This window comes from Tupaia chinensis, unplaced genomic scaffold (genome assembly GCF_000334495.1).
Source record: "Tupaia chinensis unplaced genomic scaffold, TupChi_1.0 Scaffold149964_2, whole genome shotgun sequence".
NCBI classification, from domain to species: domain Eukaryota; kingdom Metazoa; phylum Chordata; class Mammalia; order Scandentia; family Tupaiidae; genus Tupaia; species Tupaia belangeri.
Genome location: NW_006209806.1, coordinates 377,080 through 383,874, shown reverse-complemented (window position 1 = coordinate 383,874; position 6,795 = coordinate 377,080).

The window sequence follows — 6,795 nt, the reverse complement described above, 5'->3', positions numbered from 1 at the left end:
GGGGGGGCGGGGTTGCGGGGCGTCGGGGACGCGCCGAGCTCGCTCCTTCCCCGCCCCCACTGCCGGGCCTGGGGGCGGGGGCGCCCGCTGGGCCCTGTTTTTAGGGGTCTCGCGGGGGCCCCGACGCCGCCGTGGTTCCCAGTCCTCTCTCTCGGGTCTCCATCCCGCGGGACCCCCTTCTCCGGGCGTCTCGGGCGACAAAGGCCTCCGAGAAGTCGAAGGGGGTATTGGGGGGAAGAGTCCCAGCGCACCCATCGCCCCATGGGACCAAGTTAATTTCACTAATAACCTTGTAATCATCGTATTAGTGACTTTTTAAACGTAGTCTTTCGGTTTTAAAGCCACTTAGAATGTCTTATTTAAAGGAACTTTCAGTGTCCAAGATTTTATTCACATTTAGTCAAATCGTTTGAGTAAAATTTAGACCCAGGAAGCGGACATTTTTACCCCTTGCAGATAAATTCAGCAAGGTTTTTTCATGTGCGAATTAAAACGTGCCCCGAGCAAAAATATTACTCCTGGCACTTAAATTCAGAAACACATTTCATGTTTGAATGTTGGCTCCGGTGACCAAAAATATTACTCCTTTTGCAGTGAAGTTGGGTAAAATATTTCATGCGGGAACTACAGTTTGGACGAATCCAGCGGAACTGTTCCTGCCGCTGGGGGAAACCAGAAGTATTTCAGGCCTGGACTGTATGGGGGCATCTGCAGACTCCGCTGAGTCTGCGCCCCGGCTGCCCTGCGTGGACTGTGGCTCCACACTCAGCAATCGCGTCCCCGCCCGTCCCCTGCGGCCGCCAGCACCACCGTGTCCAATGTGTGGAAATACCACTTGAGGGGCGGCAGGTGGCCACGGTGGCCAAGCACCACAGCCCCTCGGACCTGGCAGCTGCCTTCTCACCTTCTCTCTGTCTCTTCCTGGTCAAATTGAGCAATGGTAGTAAAAATTTCAAAATCTGGGGACCAGCAGATGGCACAATGGTTACCTCACTGCACTCCTATTAGATCGGCCACAGTTCAAGTCCCGGAGCTGGCAGCTTAAAACTCTGTCTCTCGCTGTCTCTCCAGCAAGTGTACGCACCTTATAGGAAAAATCTCTCTCTAAAAAAATAATAAAATAGGTAGCGTTTTGGGGGACCAGCAGATGGCATAACAGTCCCACATGGTCAACTGCAGTTCAAGTCCTAGACTCGGCAGCTTCAAACACACTAGTCGGGGCCAGCAGGTGGTGTGGTGGGTAAGGGTGCTGGATTCCCACATGGCCAACTGTGGTTCAAGTCCCAAGCCTGGAGACTTACTTTCTCGCTTTCCCTTTCTCTCTCTCTCTTTCTCTATTTCTGTCTCTCTCTGCTCAAATTAAAATAATAATACTAACTATAATAACAAATGGAATTAAGTAAATAAATCAATATTAAAAAAAAAAAAGACACTAGTCACGTGTTTGTGTGTGTGTGTGCCCAAAATCTTGAGAGGAGAATGGAGAAAAGTTTGTGGTGTGGCCGTTCCCTCCCGGGGGGGCGGGGGGGTGATTTCTCTCCTTCTGTCTCTCTGTCTCTCTCTTATGTGAGTGCACACACTCTTCAGCATAAATCTCCTTCAAGAAAATTGTTTTAAATGCTGGGAATGGCAGATGGAATGGTAGTTGGGGTGCTGGACTCCACGTGGCCAGCCCGAGTTCCAGTCCTGGACCCAGCAGCTTGCTTTCTCACTCTCTCTCTCTCTCTCTGGTTAAATTAAAATAATTAGATGAATAAATACAAACTAAATAATTCTTAAAAAAAATCAATATCCCTTGAAGGTCCACCTTTTAATTTTTTAAAAGAATTATTGTATTTAACTTTCTTTCTTTATTTATTTATTTAAATTTGACCAGGGTGGGACAGAGAGAAAGGCGAGTGTGAGAAAGCAAGCCTCCAGGTCTAGGACTTGAACTGTGGTCAGCCATATGGGAGCCCAGCATCCCTAACCACCATGCCACCTGCTGCCCCCCAGCTTTAATTTTTTTTTCTACTAGAGAGACAGAGAGAGGGAGAGGGAGCAGGCGGCACCGGGGGTGTCCTCCTCCTTCCGAGATTTTGGGCATGCACACACATGCACCAGGTGGGGTTTTTTAGGTCTTTGCCATACAGAGGGACAGAGGGAGGGACCGTGAGACCCCGGGGTGGCCACCCGCAACGCCGTCTCTGTTCTCCTCCTGGGGTTTTGGGCACGCACACTCGCCGGCGTGACTTCCGAGCCGCCTGGTCCAGACCTGTACCCCTGTGGGCCGTGCGCTGTCCAGCGCCCTAAGGTCACCAGGCCCCAGCTAGGCTTTGCTCTTGCCTTAGGGAGCTGAGCTTTTTCGGTCTCCGGTCTGGGACTAGGGTCTCGGGGCTGGCTGTGTGGGACCCGGCCGCCTTAGCCACCACCCACGGGTGGGCCCCCGTTCTTCTGTGTTCAGGTTTTTGCTGTAGAGAGACAGGGAGGGAGCGAGAAAGCACCTCCGGGGGGACGGCCAGGCCGCAATCTGGCCTCCTCCGTTCTCTTCCTGGGATCTCGGGCACGGACACACGCCCAGCGTGATTTTCAAGCCACGAGGTCTGAGACTTGAACCACAGCCGACCGCGTGGGAGTCCAGCGCCTCAGCCACCACGCCACTGCGGCCCGTAGGGTATTTATTAATAGGTAGACACGTGCCAGCGAGCTTCCCGGGCTGCAGGGCCAGGACCCAGGTGTGGTGACCATTTCGGAGCCCCCCCGCCATAACCAGAGAGGCTGGGATACCTCTGCTACCGTCTGGGCCTGTCCCAGAGTCCGGAACAGCCTCCGGATTTCCGAATCCGCTTTTCAGCCCCTCGAAGCTCCCTCGGGTGTGCAGTCATGGGCCAAAGGTGCCGTCGGACCTGCCCGTGGCTGGCCCTGGTCACCGGGTCACCCTTGACTCAGGTCAGAGAGTGACGGCGCTCCGCCAAACCCCAGTACCTGGCGCAGACGGCCCAGGCCCCCAGTCCAGGCAGAGCCAGGTATGGATAGGGGTGCCTCCCAGAGCCCCTGGCTACAGGCCAGTCTGGGAACATCATCTGGGGACATCGAGCCCCGGCCGCGTGCAACCTTGGTGCCAGCAGACCAGCCGCAGGCGGGCTCCCTCCCTCGGCCTCCCTGTGGGCGGGAAGGGAAAGGCCACTTCTCAGAGCCACCAGCACAGCCTCCGGGACTGGAGGAGAGAGCCGCTCGATGGGACAGGGACGGGGCACGCCTGGCGGGGCCAGGCCTCTGGGGAGCTCGTGGGCCCTAGGCTGGGCATGGACACCTCTGTCTGGAGGCCCTGTCCCTGTGGGCACTGCCAGGACCTTGGAGGACCACCTCCCAGAAGACGATAGCCCCGTGGTCCCGGGGTGAAGTTAGAAACCCTTGCCGGGGCCAGCCAGCTGGCGTGGAGGTGACGGCGGCCGGGTCCTATGTGGCTGACTGTGCGGTTCAAGTCCCAGGCCCGGAGGCTTGAGGAGTGCACTGGGTGCTCCAAATCCCAGGGGGACTGGGAGGTGGAGAAGGGAGTGTGGCGTGGCCACACTCCGCGGGGGCTTCTTTCTTGCGCTGGCCAGTGCAGACACACCCAACAACAAAAACGGCGAGCAGTTTGCATAGTAAACCGTTCAAGGATCAGCTTCTGCTTTTCGTAGTTTTGCTCTAGGGTGCGTGTGCTCACCTGAGAGACACAGGGAAAGTGAGAACTCGCCCCCGGGATGGCCAGGCCGCAGCCCCTTCTCCTCCACCGCCCTCGCGGGATTCCGGGCAGTCCCAGCCGGCAGGTGTCTAAAGCTACTGGCCCAGAACCCAGACCGTGAGGGCAGCCACGTGGGGCAGCCACCTTCGCCACTGTGCCACCGCCAGCCCCAAAGAGGACGTGGCCGTTTTACAATCATTCACTTACTTATTTCTCTAAAAGATTTTTAGAGAGAGTTCTTGCTATAGGACGCATGCGCTCGCTGCAGAGACAGAGACAGAGAGCGAGAAATCACCCCCCGGGGGATGGCCACGCCACAGTCCCTTTTCCATTCTCTTCTCGGGATCTTGGGCACACACGCACCGGTGTGAGGTTTAAGCCTCTGGGTCCGGGACTCAAACTGTGGTCGACTACGTGGAAGTCCGGCAACGTAACCATTCCGCCATCTTCTGGACCCTAGTTATTGTTGTTGTTATCATTCTTTTTTAATTTGACCAGGGAGAGACAGTGACAGAGAAAGTGAGAAAGCCAGCCACCGGGCCCAGGACTCCGGCTGTGGTCAGCCATGTGGGAGTCCAGCGCCTTAACCACCACGCCACCTGCCAGCCCAGGAGAACAGGTTTTAAAAGATCCAGCCTCGTTTGGTCACTCCCAGGGCTCTTTCAAGCAGGGTGCCCGGTCTTTTCCCCTCCAGAAGAAAGCCAGAAGCCCCTCAGACTGTGGTGAGCCACAGCCCGAGGAAGAGGAAGAGGCCAGACGTGCCCTGGGCGCCGCCCACCGGCCGCCGCCCCAGTGGCTGCTCCCCCGCACCGGCATCTGTGGCCAGCGATAAAGGCCGAGCGGACGCGCCCGACCTCCTACTACCCTGCAGCACAGGCAGCCAGGTCGGGAGGCGTGGCCCGAGCACACAGACCTGTCTCCACCCGCTGTGCTCCCGCTGTGTCGCTCACAGTTCAAGTGTGTGGTGCCCACTCCGCTTTCTTCTAGTCAAGCTCCTTTACTATGATTATTAGTATTTTAAATTTTGCCGTAGGGCATGTGTGCTTCCCAGAGAGAGACAGAGAACGGGAGAAAGCAAGCCGCCAGGTCCGGAACTCGAACCATGGTCAGCCACGTGGGAGTCCAGTGCCTTAACCAGCATGCCACCTGCTGCCCCCACACTTTAAAGTTTTATTTATTTGTAAATTTGCTATAGGGTACATGCTTTCACCAGGGAGAGACAGAGAGAGACAGAGGGAGAGGGCAGGTGAGAAATGACCGTTTGGAGGACCGGGCCGCTGCAGCCCCTTCTCCGCTCTCCTCCTCCAGCACGCACACGTGGCTGGGGCGATTGCCAAGCCTGGGTCTGGGACGAGAGCTGCCGTTGCCCACGTGGGAGTCCGGTGCCTTAACCACCATGCAACCTGCTGGCAGGTGCACACGCCCTATAGCAAAAATCTCTCAAAAAAAAAGAAAAAAAATTTATTTATTTAATTCCATTTGTTATTGTTTTTTAATTTGACCAGAGAGAGAGAGAAAGGGAAAGAAGGAAAAAGGCAGGCCGCCAGGTCGGGACCCGAACCGCAGTCGGCCACGTGCGAGTCCAGCACCTTTAACCACCACGCCACCTGCCGGCCCTTCAATAATCACTTTTCTTTAATCACTTCCTTTTCTTTTTTTTTTTAAGAGGATTTTGCTATCGGGTATGTGGACTCACCAGAAAGACAGAGACAGAGAGACAGAAAACGAGAAATCACCCCCAGGGGGGATGGCCACGCCGCAATCCCTTCTCCTCCATTCTCCTCTCGGGATCTTGGGCACGCACGCACATGCGCCCGGCGTGAGTTTAAGCCACCGGGTCCGGGACTCGAGCTGCAGTCTACTACATGGGAGTCCAGCAACGTAGCCATTACGCCAACTGCTGGTCCCTCTATCACTTCTTAAAACGAAATATTTATAGGGCCAGCTGTTGGCAGTGGACTCCCACGTGGCTGACCGCGGACCGAGTATCAGACCTGGTGGCTTGCTTTCTCATTCCCCTCTCCCCGTCCCTCAGGTTAATAATAATCATAAATAACGTTAGATAAAAATAAGTGTTTAAACTAAATGCACCCGTTTCTTTAGTTGCCTATTTCTTTGTTAGGATTTTCAAGTGGCCGGGTCCAGGACCTGAACCGCAGTTGGCCGTGTGGGAATCTAGCACCCTGACCGCCAGCCAGCCTGTCCTGAGAAAGATCGAGATGCTCCTCCTCCAGGAAGCCTGCCCGGCTGCCCTGGGGTGCAGGTCACGTGCCCACTGGGCAGGGTCTCCTTTCCTGTTGGCTTGGAAGGTCAGGGCTGCCCTTGCCCTCCGCTGAGCCCAGGAGGCCACGGGGTCTCTAAAGGTTTGTGGGTGGCTCAGGTGGAGAGGCGAAGGAACCACTTGGTATCTGAGGCTCAGAGGTAGGAGTTTGGCGTGGCTCGGCCCGAGAGGTGGCTGTGGGGGACTGGGACTTGTGCCGGCCTCTGCCCCTCCCCGGCCTCGCTGACGGCCCTCCCAGTTGTCTCCGGCCACCTGCTACTGTCTGTCTGGGGCCACCCACCCCACACTGAGCCCTGGTCCTGCCGGCCGGGCCCAGCGAGGTGGCTACGGGGTGAGTGGGGCTGGGGTGGCATGGGTACAGGTGTGGGTCTTGGGCCCCAGGGAGGGTGTCACTGGAGGGCCTGAGGGTCCCCCGCCCCTGCGGCTGCGTCCCCACACTCACACCCAGAAGCCGGCACACCCACCTTCCTGCAGGCCCGGCCCCTCCCCCACTGCCCGCCGTGCTGCCTCCCAGGCCGGGCCGGGGTGGCCTCTGCCCAGGGATGGGACATGCTGGTGCTTGCGCAGAGGCCATGGGGGCCCGACGTGGGCCTTCGGGTCTGACTGACAGCGCTTCAGCCCCCTCATGTGCCACGTGGGCACTTGGCCTGGGGTTGGCAGGCCCCGGGGCCCTCCTGGCTGGTACACTTGTGCTGCCCAGAGCTACAGGGCTTCACAGGGTCCACGGGGGACGTTGCCGCCAGGAAAGCGGCCAGGGTGGCCGGGAGGGAGACCCACGGTGAGCGAAGGCTGGGAGGGCCCGGGCTGG